Source organism: Sitophilus oryzae, unplaced genomic scaffold, assembly GCF_002938485.1.
Source record: "Sitophilus oryzae breed Bouriz unplaced genomic scaffold, Soryzae_2.0 scaffold_1620_pilon_pilon, whole genome shotgun sequence".
NCBI lineage: Eukaryota > Metazoa > Arthropoda > Insecta > Coleoptera > Curculionidae > Sitophilus > Sitophilus oryzae.
Genome location: NW_022146304.1, coordinates 5,461,888 through 5,476,740, shown reverse-complemented (window position 1 = coordinate 5,476,740; position 14,853 = coordinate 5,461,888). Strand labels below are relative to the sequence as shown.

The 14,853-nt window shown below is 31.8% G+C and overlaps 1 protein-coding gene and 1 long non-coding RNA gene across 4 annotated transcripts in view; both read left to right on the top strand.

Moving 5' to 3' along the window:
* Nucleotides 1-14,853, top strand: part of LOC115880239 (cerebellar degeneration-related protein 2-like) — a 368,754-nt gene that overhangs the window by 210,899 nt on the left and 143,002 nt on the right. The gene's annotated exons all lie outside the window — the stretch shown is intronic.
* On the top strand, nucleotides 4,420-5,269 carry LOC115880240. Of its 2 annotated transcripts, none has more exons than XR_004049829.1 (3): nucleotides 4,420-4,492; nucleotides 4,926-5,050; nucleotides 5,105-5,269. It is a non-coding gene; the product is annotated as an uncharacterized LOC115880240 (long non-coding RNA). The 2 variants fall into 2 exon arrangements; XR_004049828.1 differs by having other exon boundaries at nucleotides 4,441-4,523.

Sequence of the window (14,853 nt, the reverse complement as noted above, 5' to 3'; positions counted from 1 at the left end):
AAGTAAACAAAGGATTTGTGTAAGTGTTTGTGTAAGTTAGGTCAAATCAAATTAATGTTTATATAACTGATATAGTTAATAATTATTGCCCTGTGCTGTTGATAAATGATGAAGCTAACATCTAAAACAAATTTTCTTATCATTAAAATAATAAATAATTAATATAATAAAGGGTAAATTTGTAAACAAATCATCAATAATAATTTTAATTATAGCATACAACAGATATCTATCACATATCTAATATCCTAGAGACTGTATCAATTCTTGGAAATGAAGAAACTAAGTAAAAATAAAATCACAGATATACATACCATATTGGCAAGAGAAGTCTTGGATCGGTATTTACATGTTTAGAAGTGACTTGTGTGAGTTAATTCACTGTAATTCAAAGTATGTATGTTTTACTTCTTAATCTAAGGTTTTTACTTACTTCAACATATCCCTAAGATACCTTTTAACAATGTAGTATACCTATCTAAGACTGGGTGGACAAGAATATCCAAGAATAATCTTCAATTGTTATATTAAATATCGTCATTTCTACTACATCATCTGGCAGAAATATACACAAAAGATACGATATAAACGTACTCTTAAAAATTCAAGACGAAGCTTCATTCAGAACCTCGAAATTAGTAGTTTCAATAAGCGTAGATGTTTGTTCGTCTAATTTTAATATATGCATTCATAACGCCAAAATTAGTGGTCAAAATTTGCGAGTAACGTCATTTTGGCCATTGAATATCATCCGTCAAGAGAAATTGTGGTTAGAAGTGAAAAGTGTATTGTTCTATAAGCTAATTATTATATAGATAGAACTGACTATCGCAAACTGTTGCTAGGATATTCTATTAATTTTAATTGTATTTTTGAGACGACAAATTTATTTCACTAACTTTGAGGTTCTGAATGAGGCTTAAACATTCATTCATTAACCTCGAAATTAGTGGAATAAATTAGTGATTTCAATTAGCGTAAAAGTTTGTCCCTCTAATTTCAACGTGAGCATTCAGAACGTCAAAATTAATGGTAGTAATCTTCAATTAGTAGAAAAAGTCAACAAACTTTTAAGTTCTTCCACTAATTATACTAAAATTTGCTATTAATGTCGTTTTTTAGCTTTTGATTGTCATCGGTCAAAGGGAGATTGTGGATTGTGGTTGAATTAAAAAGTTTATTGTTTTATAAGCTAATTATTAGGCTTTCCCTATAGATACAACTGACTACCACCAGCTGTTGCTAGGATATTCCATTAAATTTAACTGTATTTTTAGACATTGTGAATGATCGTAAACTAAAAAGTATAAAGTATAATTGAAACCACTAATTTTTCCACTAATTTTGAGGTTCCCAATGAAGCTTAAAGACGAGGGGTGTCTCACTATTGGAATTACATGTACATTTTCCTTGGCAGTCATTGGCAGTCGCTGGCAGTCATTGGCAGTCTTACGGCAGTCGCCTATAATAATTACATGGCAGTCATAGTCTTCTTCGTAGTCCTTTGCAGTCGCTTGGCAGTAAAATGATATTTTGGCAGTACTTGTACAGTGTGTCCCATTTTGGTTGAAATCATAGGGTATCTCCGTTATTAGTGAAGATAGAAGGGGCGGTTTGCACAAACCTGTCCCACTTTTCGTCAAACGGAAGATGCTGCAAACAAAATTTTCATAGCCCTCTTCATTTCTGAGCTACAGGGTCTTTTCGAAAATTTTGCAATTTGGGACACCCCTTGTATCTCTGTTATTGTTAAAGGTTTCGAGAAGGCGAAAACTGCTTATTGTAGAACTTTTTACGTAGAATACAGTGGCGTAGTCTGTTTTTCTACCAAAAAAATATTTTTGAAAATATGAACTAAAGTTATGTTTTTTCAAACGGAACACCCTATATATTTATAAATCATATGATCTGTTTTGCTATGAGCTTCTCAAAAATATATATCACTCTATATTTATTTTTACTATTTACTGCAATATTTAAAATATATCATTTTCTTATTAGTAGGCCGTGATAAATAACAAAAAATCAAAATGGTATTTACTAAAATAGTCATACACATATTAAAATTTATCTGGGATTGATATATTTTACTTTCGAAATAACTGTTACCACTGAAACTGTGAATATATTTTTCTTTTTTTATAACGGGATGGGTTTGCAAATATCTAAATCTTGAATTATTAAAGCATTTTTCAGGTGTTCGAAATTGTTGTAGTGCCCACGATATATTTCGTATTTCGAAAATCCTCAAAATCAGAAATCGAGAACGACGAAATCCGGGAATCGAGGAGGCTATCAATATGTGTTCATTGGTTCCAATTCATTGATTTGAAAAATAATAATTTAACAGTATTCTAATATTTCCATAGTTATGTGGGGGAATGTTCCCCATCTTGCTGAAAGTATATTTGACGTAAATTAGCTAAAGGAATATCTAAAATTTCCGATACGATAGATTAGTCTTACGTATACACGTATTCCAAGATTTACAAATAGCGGTAGAGACTTAAGTTTCCCTAATATATAAAGAATTTATTAGCGGCTCCCAAAATAAAACAAAAGACAGATAGCAGTATACTTTTAATAATTCTTTAGATTCTTTTATTATCAATCATGGCCTACTAATAAATATGATCTTTTAATAAAAACTTTTAAATATTGCAGTAAATAGTGAAAATAAATATAGAGTGATATGTATTTTTGAGAAGCTTATGCCAAGACAGATCATATGATTTATAAATATACAGGGTGATCCATTTAAAAAAACATAACTTTAGTTCATATTTTCAAAAATATTTTTTTTGTAGAAAAACAGACTACGCCACTGTATTCTACGTAAAAAGTTCTACAATAAACAGTTTTCACCTTCTCGATAGCTTTAACAATAATAGAGATACAGGAGGTGACCCAAATTGCAAAACTTTCAAAAAGACCCGGTAGCTCGGAAACGAAAAGGGCTATGAAAATTTTGTTTACGGCATCTTCCGTTTGACAAAAAAGTGAGACAGGTTTGTGCAAACCGCACCCTTCTATCTTCACTAATAACGGAGATACCGTATGATTTCAACCAAAATGGGACACCCTGTATATTTTTGACCGAAGTGAGACACCCCTCGCTTAAAGGGCTATGTTTTGATCCAGTGTGTGGACAGCGTGGACTTAAACCTAACCTTGATAGTTGCAAGCAACGAACAACAAAATACGAAAAACGTTATTTTTCCATCGAAATCGTAACTGGAAACGTAAAAATTATATAACGCGCGAGTACTACTTAAATAATATAAAAGTAGGTTTAATCGAAATAACGTAATAATCGACAACGGCAGTGCTTTAACAACAAATTATTGTTATTGCTAACTAGTTTATTAGGTCTTAAATAATAGGCTCAGGCGATTTTTAATTATACCGCGCGAGTGCGAGACCGAGCATTAGTTTACCGTTAATGAAAATTATATTTTATGCTTGCTGAGAACAAATCGTGGGAACAATACGTTTAACTTGCGTTGTTATAATGTTTTGTATCTACTGGGCAAAAACATTTCCCTAGTCCATTATTGAATTAAAAGACCGAAAGTTTGAAAATTATAGGTTTATTATATTTTTGGTTTTAATGGCGTTCCTTTTAGCTGCTCGTCTCAAGTAGAGATGAGCAAACTGCGATTCTCCGCAATTGAAACTGCGATTGCGATTTTTAAATATGCCAATGAGCCACCCTCATTCCATTTGAAAAAAACTGAGATATGATTAAAAATACGATTTGGGCATCTTTTAACTGGCGAGGACAAAACGCGAAAAACTATAGACGATCAAATCTATTTTTCCAAGGCATCTTGATTAAAATTAGTGTTTTTAATTTTAACACAGCCATGATATTCTAGATTGTAGTTTAAAATACGATTTTTAAAGCGAAAATGTCAAAAGTTGCCTTATTCAGAGTCGAATAAAGTAAAAAAATACCGAGGGTGTCATTTAAAAATCAAAAGTTGTAGTCATTTCCGGTGAAACAGAACGGTGACGAGAAACAATTGAATACGTCAATCAATCCTAATTTATGTCATATATTAACATACCAAATCTCGTTTTTTTTATCAGAAAAAAAATAAAAAAGTTATAGGGGTAAACCACTCTTGAGAAACACCCGGTATATTATGATTGTGGCCCTAGAAAAATAATATCTTCTCTATAAATAAATAATATAAGAGAGAAAATTCAATCGCAATTTACTATAAAAATGCTTCAATATCAAGAGACCACAAATTCCATTCGCAACAATATCGCAAATCGCAACTCCTAAAAATTCAAACTCTCAGATAGAAATCACAGTTTACTAAATCTCAATCGCAGCAAAATTGAATTTAGTTCTCTAGAAACTTCTAATGCGCGCTCAGCCTGAGACACCCTGTATAACAGTGACAGTTATTTTTATCGTGTCAAAATCGTCCCATATATTATAAAGATTCCCATAAATTATTAAGTAAATGCAGCGTTTGCAGTTAAGTATGAACCCAGATAATTATCCTGTGGTATGAATTTGCATTAATTTGTCAATACCTTTATCTTATCACTGATATTTTATATAATATAGATATTAACTCATTATTTGATGAATTATTAACTAAAAAAATCCCCAATCTATGACGTTATTCTCTTCTTTAAATAATAAAATATAAAAATTAAAGGACACCAATAAAATAGATACAAAACTAAAAAGCAAATTCGAAATATGAAATGATTACGAAGTAGGGTAAATTTAAACTTATTAGTTCTGCAAAAAAAAATGTTTTTACGTTTTTGCTCCTTTAAGTAACTTTAGTTTGCATAAAACATGTATCAATTTACCATTTATCAGTTATTCAAAAATCATAGTTTTTTTCTTAAAAAAATTCAGACACCAATTTCTTTTTTAATTTTTTTTTTTTTTTCAGGTAAGATCATATTTCATGAACATGAGAACAGATAAATTGCTGATAATGCTGATTACTCAGTAGCATGTAAGAAAATATGGCCATCACGAAAACAGCCAATCTTTTTATTGGTCTTTATTGATGCGGTAAGTTTTTGTACAACAATTAAATCCGAATCATCTAATGCAGGGCCATAGCAGCATCCGAGACAACGAAAATGCCGATGAACTAGAAAAGTTCAGGATCATCGGAATCGTATCTTTATCCAAAGCCAACACTGGGAATACCCAAATTTATGATACGTAGTTGTGACGTAGTGCAGTATAACTCTGGATCAGTATAAAACCATCCACTAGAGAATCTGACACACATAGCAAAGCTTTAATCCAAGGACTTATTAATTATTAATTATGAAACCAACAGGAACCGGAATCAGGATGTCGGAACAGTCCCGATTTTTATCCAAAAGTCCCGCGTCCCCACGCCAAGCCCTAAGGTCCCAATTTTTATTTGTTTAATAGCCACATTTTTATTAAACAATAAAATTGTAAAATTTAGTATTAAAAATACATGTTTATTAATTTCTTGAATTTAAAAATAGTTCTTTTCACGAATTAATTAAAATCTTAGAAATTTTAGAATTATAAGAAGTAGATATTAATACTATGTTTAATGAATATTCGGCAATAAAAACTTGCGTAAATAAAATTTGCCAAAAGGATAACAAAATAAAGTATTTTTAAAACTAGAGTAAATTATATGCCTTCATTGTTTGAGGTTGTTATTTATATATTTTCACGTATGTTGAAGTAGACAGACGCTAGAAATAGATGTTCACTTAAGCTCATTAGAGCGGAACTTCAAATCTCATTTAATTGTAATATATAGCGTATAAGAATTTGTGGATTTTATTAAAAATTACGGAACTCTTATTATTAAAGCAACAAAACAAATAAAAAATATTCATTACAGTTGGGGGTTGGAACCTTTGGTGTTACAACAGCAAAATAAAACACTAATTAACTGCAATACACAAAAACACTTTGCTTTTTACTACTGGCCGCTCGTTTCGCTAACAATCAGTTTTCATTATCTGCTGATGATGCTAAGTTGGTTAACGAAACCCACGTCCAGTGCTAAAAAGTAAAATGTATAATGGAAATTAGCGCACTTATATGGGTTAAGGCCTTTTTATGCTTGTGTATACTAAGTATGTTATATTTTAAAGTGTTTTGTGTATTGTGGGGAATTAGTGGTTTTATTTTGCCAAAAATGTTCATTTAAGAAATAATTAAATAAACTAATAAAGCCAATTATACAGATTCTACAGCTGAAACTTTTGACTTTGTTTAGGTTTTGTTCTAGTTGTTATAGATTTAATTGATTATTTTCTTATTTTGTTTTCAACTTTTAATTTTTTATTTTTATACACATTTTTTTTATAAATTTCAAATAGTTTTTTTAAATTAACGCAAAAAGGCATAAAATATTGTTTCAAAATCCGATGGCCACATAAAATTTTACATTTAAGAAAAAGGTTGCACTAGTGCTGTCCCGACTTTTTAAATACAAAAGGTGGCAACCCTGGGACCCGCTAATGCTCAGCAGGAATAAAGTGCTCATTACAGCAAGTTTCTTGACAGGACATATTGCTGTCTGAACAAGTTCAGCTTGTATCAAGCATTTGCTGCAGACTATGCGATAAATATCCTGAAACAGCTCAGCATGTAATACATTTTATTTACTTTCACTGCAAAGCTCTGAAAGCGACGTTCTGTTTAGAAAAACAATGCTTGAACCGGAAGAACTATGCTCCCATTATACAGGGTGTTTCAAAACAAATGCGAAAAACAATGGGGGTGATTCCTTGTTCAAAATAAAGGGGTAGTTTGCTTTATAAACGTTGGGTCAAAAGTCAACCATTAGGGAGATATCGCGGTACAAAGATGGCGGAAAAATAATGTTTTTATTTTTTATCTTGAAAACGAAAAGAGATAGACTAATGAAATTTTACGGAAGCATTACTGTTATGAAAACACACTTTCTGGTAATTTCTTCACTTTTTTAAAATGAGTGGAAGGGGTTGAAATAAACTACCCCTATCATTCTTGTTAACGAAATTTAAAGAAAAATCTTATCAAACACATGCAAAAAAATTAATTTGGATAGTTTAGTTTATTTAGAAACTTTTTTATCTCTTGTGTTTTTTTGATAAAACTCACCGATTTGAAATTAAAAAATAAAATGTAAAGCATTACATGTCAGGACAAAAAACATTTTAGATAAAGAATCTAGTGGGCAGCTGTAATTTTTTTAGGAAAAAATCTAGTCGGCCGCTGTCACTTTTTAGGATGTTTCTAATATTGTTTTATTTGACCCTACTGCAATACGTTATTATCTAGATTATTATTATTATCATTATTATCACTAGATTCTTATCTAAAAATATGTTTAGTCCTGACATGTAATGCTTTACATTTTATTTTTTAATTTCAAATCGGTGAGTTTTATAAAAAAAATACAAGAGATAAAAAAGTTTCTAAACAAACTAAACTATCCAAATTAATTTTTATGCATGTGTTTGATAAGATTTTTCTTTAAATTTCGTTAACAAGAATGATAGGGGTAGTTTATTTCAACCCCTTCCATTCATTTTAAAAAGGTGAACAAATTACCAGAAAGTGTGTTTTCATAACAGTAATGCTTCCATAAAATTTCATTAGTCTATCTCTTTTCGTTTTCAAGATAAAAAATAAGAACATTATTTTTCCGCCATCTTTGTACCGCGATATCTCCCTAATGGTTGACTTTGACCCAACGTTTATGAAACAAACTACCCTTTATTTTGATATACAGGGTGTCCCATATAAAAAATCAAATTTTCTGTTGATAATTCTTAAATTATTAATTTTAAAAAAATTATACTTAAACCATTAAATTCTACGTAAAAAGGTGCTTTGGAAATGTTTTCATAAAAATACAAAATTTTTCATAGCAAAAAAGTTACAGCGATTTGTTAAAAATGCATATTTTTTAAAACACTCCGTAACTCCGAAACGGTAACAGATATAGATATGCGGTTTTCACCATCATGTTTTTGACAAAAATTGAGCTCCAGACACCGATATTAGTTTTTGTCTATCTCCTATAGAAAAGGGTGTTTCCATTTAAAAGCGTCGAATTTGACCCACCCTGTACAGTGAGATGCTTCTGATTGACTTTTTATGTGTATTTTAATATAATATTGTTCTCGAATTACTGGTAAATTAATTCAAAGTAGGTCAATAATAGTACATTCTTAAAATCGTTAGATCTAAACATGGCAAACAGACAATCACCCAATTAAGGGGTCAACGGCGATCGTACACCTCAAGGCCGTGACAAAAATATCGACTTTCTTTATAATTTAGCAAGAAACGAATTATACTCATCAAAGTATCACACATAATTTAAATATGGCAATATAATAGTATATTACATACCGAGGAGGGTGTGTGAGGGAAGTGTTTCATTACTGTCGAGAGATTAACTAAATCTCAAGACAATAACGAAAACTTTCCTCCGAAGTTTGTATACTATTTTATTTACAACCACATCATTACTTAAAAAATTGGGACAGTATTTTATTTTGAAAAAAAAATGCGAAAATTTGTCCTTCTGTTTTGGCATTTCAATATCTATAGTTACCGGTACCAGTGGTTGTTATGGCGCAAACCTTCAACAGCAAAACATGCAACTAAGTGACAGTTTTGAATTTCTCGTTCGCTTTTTCCAATTTATATAACATAGAAAGCCAGAATTTTGCCGGAAAGTTCTGATAATGAAGACTACTTTAATATTGGTACTCCACCAGAACAGTTTACTTCCAGAGAAAATGGTGTGCCGAAAGAAATGGTGTGCCGAAAGAAATGCTAAGAATATTGCTTCGGAGACAGTCTTGATGGCATATTTTAGCGACATGGCAAGGCAGAAAAAGCCATCTACTCTTTGGGCTACACACAGCATGATATGGACAATGAATTAAGGGAAAAGACTGACATATCAAAATATAACAAACTCCTCGCTTTTTTAAAACGCCAGAATGTAGGTTTTAAGCCAAAGAAGTCTAGCATTTTTACCAGGCAAAACTTAGAGGATTTTCTCACGAAAGCACCTCAAGAATTCCTAGTAAGGCTTTTTTTTAAATGTTTTCTTTTTCTATTTTTAAATATTTCTCTTTTCATTGTTTTAGGTTGCGCTTATAGTAGGTGTGTCTGGGACATGTCGAAGTGATGAGCTACTGAAGATGAAAACTACGCATATTGATATTTTAGAGAACAAAATTTGCATAGAAATTCCCGATACAAAAACGTATAAGAGCAGATCATTTATGATAACTAACACAAGTTGGATAGAAATTGTGAAAGGATTTATATAGTTACAAAAATATATTGAAAATGAGAGATTTTTGTTCAATATCGATTAGAAAAAGCTCGAAATCAACCCTTTGGATACAATTCTATTTCTAAATTTCCGTACAAGTTTTTTGAAACTTCCCAATGCGAAAACCTACACAGGTTTTGCTTTTAGACGAACAGCGGCTACGTTGCTGGTAAATAGCGGAGCTGATATTTTACAGCTGAGGCGTCTAGGGGGATGGAAATCCAGTGCTGTGGCTGAGGGTTATGTGGATGCATCTGTAGCCAACCAAACTAAAACCGCAAATGTGATATCTTCAACGACATTGTTGCCATCGTCTTCCTGTAGCAATTCAAACTCTTTACCTTCTTTCGTTGACATTAGAAGACCTGGCACAAGTCAGGAGTTAAGTTTTTTGCAGCAGTGAAACCTCAATGAGTGAAACACATCATCAGGGCGACCCCTTAATAATATCGATTAACGCGTACAATAAGTCAAATTTGACTATTAATTTCAACAAATAAATGTATTAAAATCTTCAATTATTATTGTTAATCTTCTTGTTTATTTTTGTTGATGTTAGATAAGTATTTAATTAACAATTTAATAAACCGAGAGAGGAAAATATGCGAGGGAAATGGAAGAGGGAAGAAATATATATAATTTGACACTTTCAAATTTTTTAAAAGTCAGTAATGTCAGTAAATATGTGGTATAAAAAAGATTAATAGCCTAAAAAAACCCTAAACTTTTTTTGCGGGTTCTTTATTATTCTATAGGAAGTAATGAAATGGTGATCTGTGTAACAATTTTGTTATCACCTAATTGATTAATTTATAAAGCAGCAATCGTTGAAAAAGTAATGATCTTCCCTCCGTACAGGATCAGCAAAGGAGATAAAAAGTATGTGTGCCATATGTTTTGAGTTATCAGAAAATGCCAAAAATACTTTTTTCGCGATAGATGAATTGATACATAAATTAAGAGAACCAGTAGAAAACATACTAAGCCTATCATTCTTCGTAAACATGGCACTTCCCTTCACCTAGCGAACCCACTAAATAAATTTATAAGCATCGGCGTTACCGTTGCAATAATCTAATGATTAATTTGACATTTCTTCGATTCTATTTCTAAACTTTCGACTATTCCCAAAGCAATTACATACAGTTTCTCTTTATTCTTCATTTCTTATGTTCAACTTACGATGAAAGGGTACAGTTCATCTCGGTTGGATTGTCCTTTCCTTAACGTTACTATATATTCTTAAATTGCCTGTTAGTATAAATATCAAATACCTAGTTAAAATAAGGAGAATACACATATGGCATTTATTTAAAAGTAGCGTTCCTTAAAATTGCTTATTTCTGATATAGGTTACGTAGAGCGGCATTTGTTTTATGATCACGAAATTTGTTAATTTTACTGAACTTAATGTTAACGAAGTACTTAAGCACTAAAAGTACTTAAATTTGTAACAAATTAACTGTTTATTGTGTAAAATAAATGGTTCACAATTCGATTTTAACATTTATGTTGGACTTTTCAAAAATATAGCGTAGCGCTTTTATTTTACATTCAGTATGCCGAGTTATCCATAACATCCACGTCAAGCCTTAGAAATACCGATTCCTGATATTGTTATTATTGTTATTATTCCTGATACTGATTATTAATTTCGATTGTGTTTTTTAGACGTTGTGAATGATCGTAAACATAAAAAAAATGTATAAAGTGTAATTGAAACGACTAATTTGAATGAAGCTTAAAACACCAACACATCATCAATAGGATAAGTTTTGCCATTATGAAACAGTGTACTCGGTCTTCATATTTTCGTTATATTTGAAAGAGGAAACCTAAATATTATGAAGGTAGGACATTAATTATTGCTATTAATGCACCGTTTGTAGTAATTAAAACGTTTTTCAACGTTACGAACAATGAAAAACTACTACAACAATAACCTTTGTGGGTCTATTCGAAATTTCCACACCGAAACCTTTATAGAATTAAAAAATTGCTCCTAAAGCCTAATTCACACGTATCCGCGTTGCGCAAAAGATCTATCGGTCCCGATTAAGGTCCCGATGCGACGGCTCGCATTTCGCTCGACTTTTCTCGGCATCTTTTCGGTCGAATTAACGAAACAACAAACGAAACAATTCTCACGATGTTAATGGGCCGATTTACGCCCAGCTTTTGTGTAAAGCGTGCGCCGATTTTAAAGGTCGCCTCCACAATTTAAAAATCTAGAATAAATGGGTGTAATGGTTGTACGAGTTAGGTATAGAGAAACCAATACATTTTGGCGTGCACGTTATTAACAAGACCTTCAAACTATTATCAAATAAAAAGTCGTGAATCTTAGAGCGTACATTTTTCTTTTTTTTTAATCTTATATCCTGGTTAAAAAAGACACCACGCTATCGCATCAAATAAACGAATTTCCTAATAAAAAATGGCTTTATGTTGGCAGTCATGGCATGTTTCTTCGTTTCTTGTTCACTGTCATTAATATCTTAATTATTACATATTAATACATCTGGTATTATGGTATTCTGGTATATCGTCGATTTTAAAATAAACTAACTGTTTTTATCTCATTTTTTTATTAGAATGGGCATAATCAAGAGGGCTACTGATACCGTGTTGTAAAAATAAGGTAATTAAGGGCTTATTTTTTAGTCTACGTTCAAAACTTTATTTTTGAACGTTTTATTTTCACGGCATAATATAGAGTAAGAAACGCTCTTTTAAACGAGCCTTCGTTTATTGGATTCTGATCATCCACCAGTCAGGAGTTATTAACATTTAAATAAAGACAGATCTAACCTTCCCCCACCACTTTATTTTAGCAGATAGGGGAAAATGGTTCTAACAAAAAAAATTACTGAAGATTATGAAGCTATTATTTATAGTACCCATTATCTAGGCAAAATTCTGTAAAAATTCTATTTTCTTAATTTCCATAGCAGTTGCGCCCTCTAGCGGCGGTTTTACAAACTTGAAAATAATTTCCAGCAATTTTTCATATTCCCCTTACCCCTTAGTTATAAATATTTTTTTCTGTAGACCCTACGGCTAATTCTTTCCAAGATACACCCGAGAGCTATTCTTAGTGGGACACCCTGTACAGTGCTACCTACAGCAAATTCCTCCAAAAAATAATGGTATCTGTGATAATACAAAAGGCCTATTATAAAAGATTTTTTTCCTTTTCCTGAAACTTTAAAACTATGCATTTCCGCACCCATGTTTATAGGAAATTTCTTATATTTTTTGGTGAGGAAACAATGAGTACCGTAGTTTGGGGTGAAATTGATAATTACATGGTTTAGTCACATTTTTAAATTAATTAACTAAAATTAAGATTTTAACCGCGTTTTTTGCAAAAAATAGATAAAAAATGGCATACCCGACTGCATACGTCTTGTCATCAAAGCTTTACTAAACAAGACTGATGCACACCACTGCTTCTAGTTGCGTAAATTTGGCGCTAAATTTAAAAATGTGACTAAACCATGTAATTATCAATTTCGCCCCCGGTTATCAATTTCGCCCCAAACTACGGTACGTATCTTAGGTACGTATCTAACATTTTGGAAAATTAATGACATTATTTTTTTTAAAGGTTGATATTAGAATTGGATTAAGGCAAATTAATTAAATTGCATTTATCTCATCAAGGAGACCAAAAATGACAAAATATCTAGAAACAACTTTTAATCAGCAGTCTACACAATTTGCTAAGAAAAGAAAAAAAAAGTCAGTAATAATAATGAAGTCAGTAAGAAATGAAGTCAGTAAGAAATGAAGTCAGTAAAAAGTCAGTAATAATAATAAATGCTGTAAATATTAAGAAAAATTACATGTTTGTTATAAAAAAAATCAGTAAACAACATGCATTCCACCTTTTTAAACAGACTCTTTTGTTTTACATTAAAATTTGCAAACATTTCTTCTTTTTTATTTGTTTATTTTATGATATTTCAGAAGAATCCCAACGAAATATCAGTGTCACTTTGTGATGTTAATGCATAAGTTTCCTTTCAATTTCGCTCTACAGCTTTATAAAAATGGTTGGTTCCAGAGAGTAAACTGAAAGAAAGAGTTGAATTAGTGCTTATTTATGTTTATGGATCATGTAATGAATCACCTCGGACTACTGCCGCTGTTCTCAATGCAAGACACCCCGATAAAAATGTTTCTCACGTTTATTGCATGCAGCTTATTCAAAGGTTTAGAACCACGGCGTCGGTAGCCAATTCAAAACGTAGAGGTCCTAGGGTTCTTGATGAGGCTACTCAAATTGAGGTTTTAGGACATTTTGCGGCAGATCCATGTACTTCCATAAGGTTTTCTAATGCCACCTACGTGTCAGCCGGATCAATCCACAAGGTAACTAAGTTTCACAAATTCCATCCGTATAAAATTCAAATTCTACACGCATTGAATGAAGATGACCCAGATCGAAGAATTCAATTTTGTGAAGAAATGACTGAGTACATTGCACGAACTCCAAATTTGCTTTTAAACACATGTTTTACTGACGAATGCACATTTTTCCTTAATGGAGATATCAATAAACATAATTGTCGCTATTGGAGTGATGAAAACCCTCATATTTTTAGAGAGGGGCATACGCAGTACTCACAAAAAATCAATGTTTGGGCGGGAGTTGTACTGTATTCCTAAATGAAAATCTGACGAGGGAGATTTACCTAAACATGTTGGAAGAAGCAATTGATCCACTAATTACTGATGCAGTAGAAAATAAAAGGGACGACGTCGGTAACGCAATACTTAATGAAGATTTTATTCACTTTCAACAAGACGGTGCGCGTCCCCACTACGCCAGATATGTTCGGGATTGGCTGGGCGATAGATTTCCAGAGAGGTGGATAGGAAGAAGAGGGCCAATAGAATGGCCTATAAGGTCACCTGATCTTATCCCAAACGACTTTTTTCTTTGGGATCATTTAAAGTCAGTAGTTTATAAAACCGTTCCCCAAAATATTGAAGATAGAACCTTAAAATGGATGTTATTCCTCAACGATAAATTAAAATTTAAAAAATAGGATGTCAAAATGTTCAGAATAAAAAGCGCTTTAAAATGATGTGTCACACGACCCCTTGTCTCATTTAAAAAAATTGGGGTAGTAGCCCTGGGGGTTAGGGGGTTGAAGCAGGGCCTTTCGATTTTTCATAAAACACCTTCCCCCTCGATAAATTTGTTGACGTGTTTCCACGAATATCACAAATCTGTCAATTTTTGCAGAAAACGTGGGTGGTAGGGGAAAGGTCCCTATATTGAACCACTTAAGCAAATATGATTTTTTTTAAAAATCTCTATGACCCAATTTATTCCAAAAAAATATATGCCATCATTAGAAAGTGTCACAAACGCATATTTGTTTTGAAACACCTTAAAAATCTATTTGGTTGGAAAAAAATAAAGAATAAAAATTTTAAGTCACTGGTCCAATTTGGGATCTTGGCTTCTTATTTTGAACCATAGGTTTCCTAAATTGAACCATGCTAATTTCTA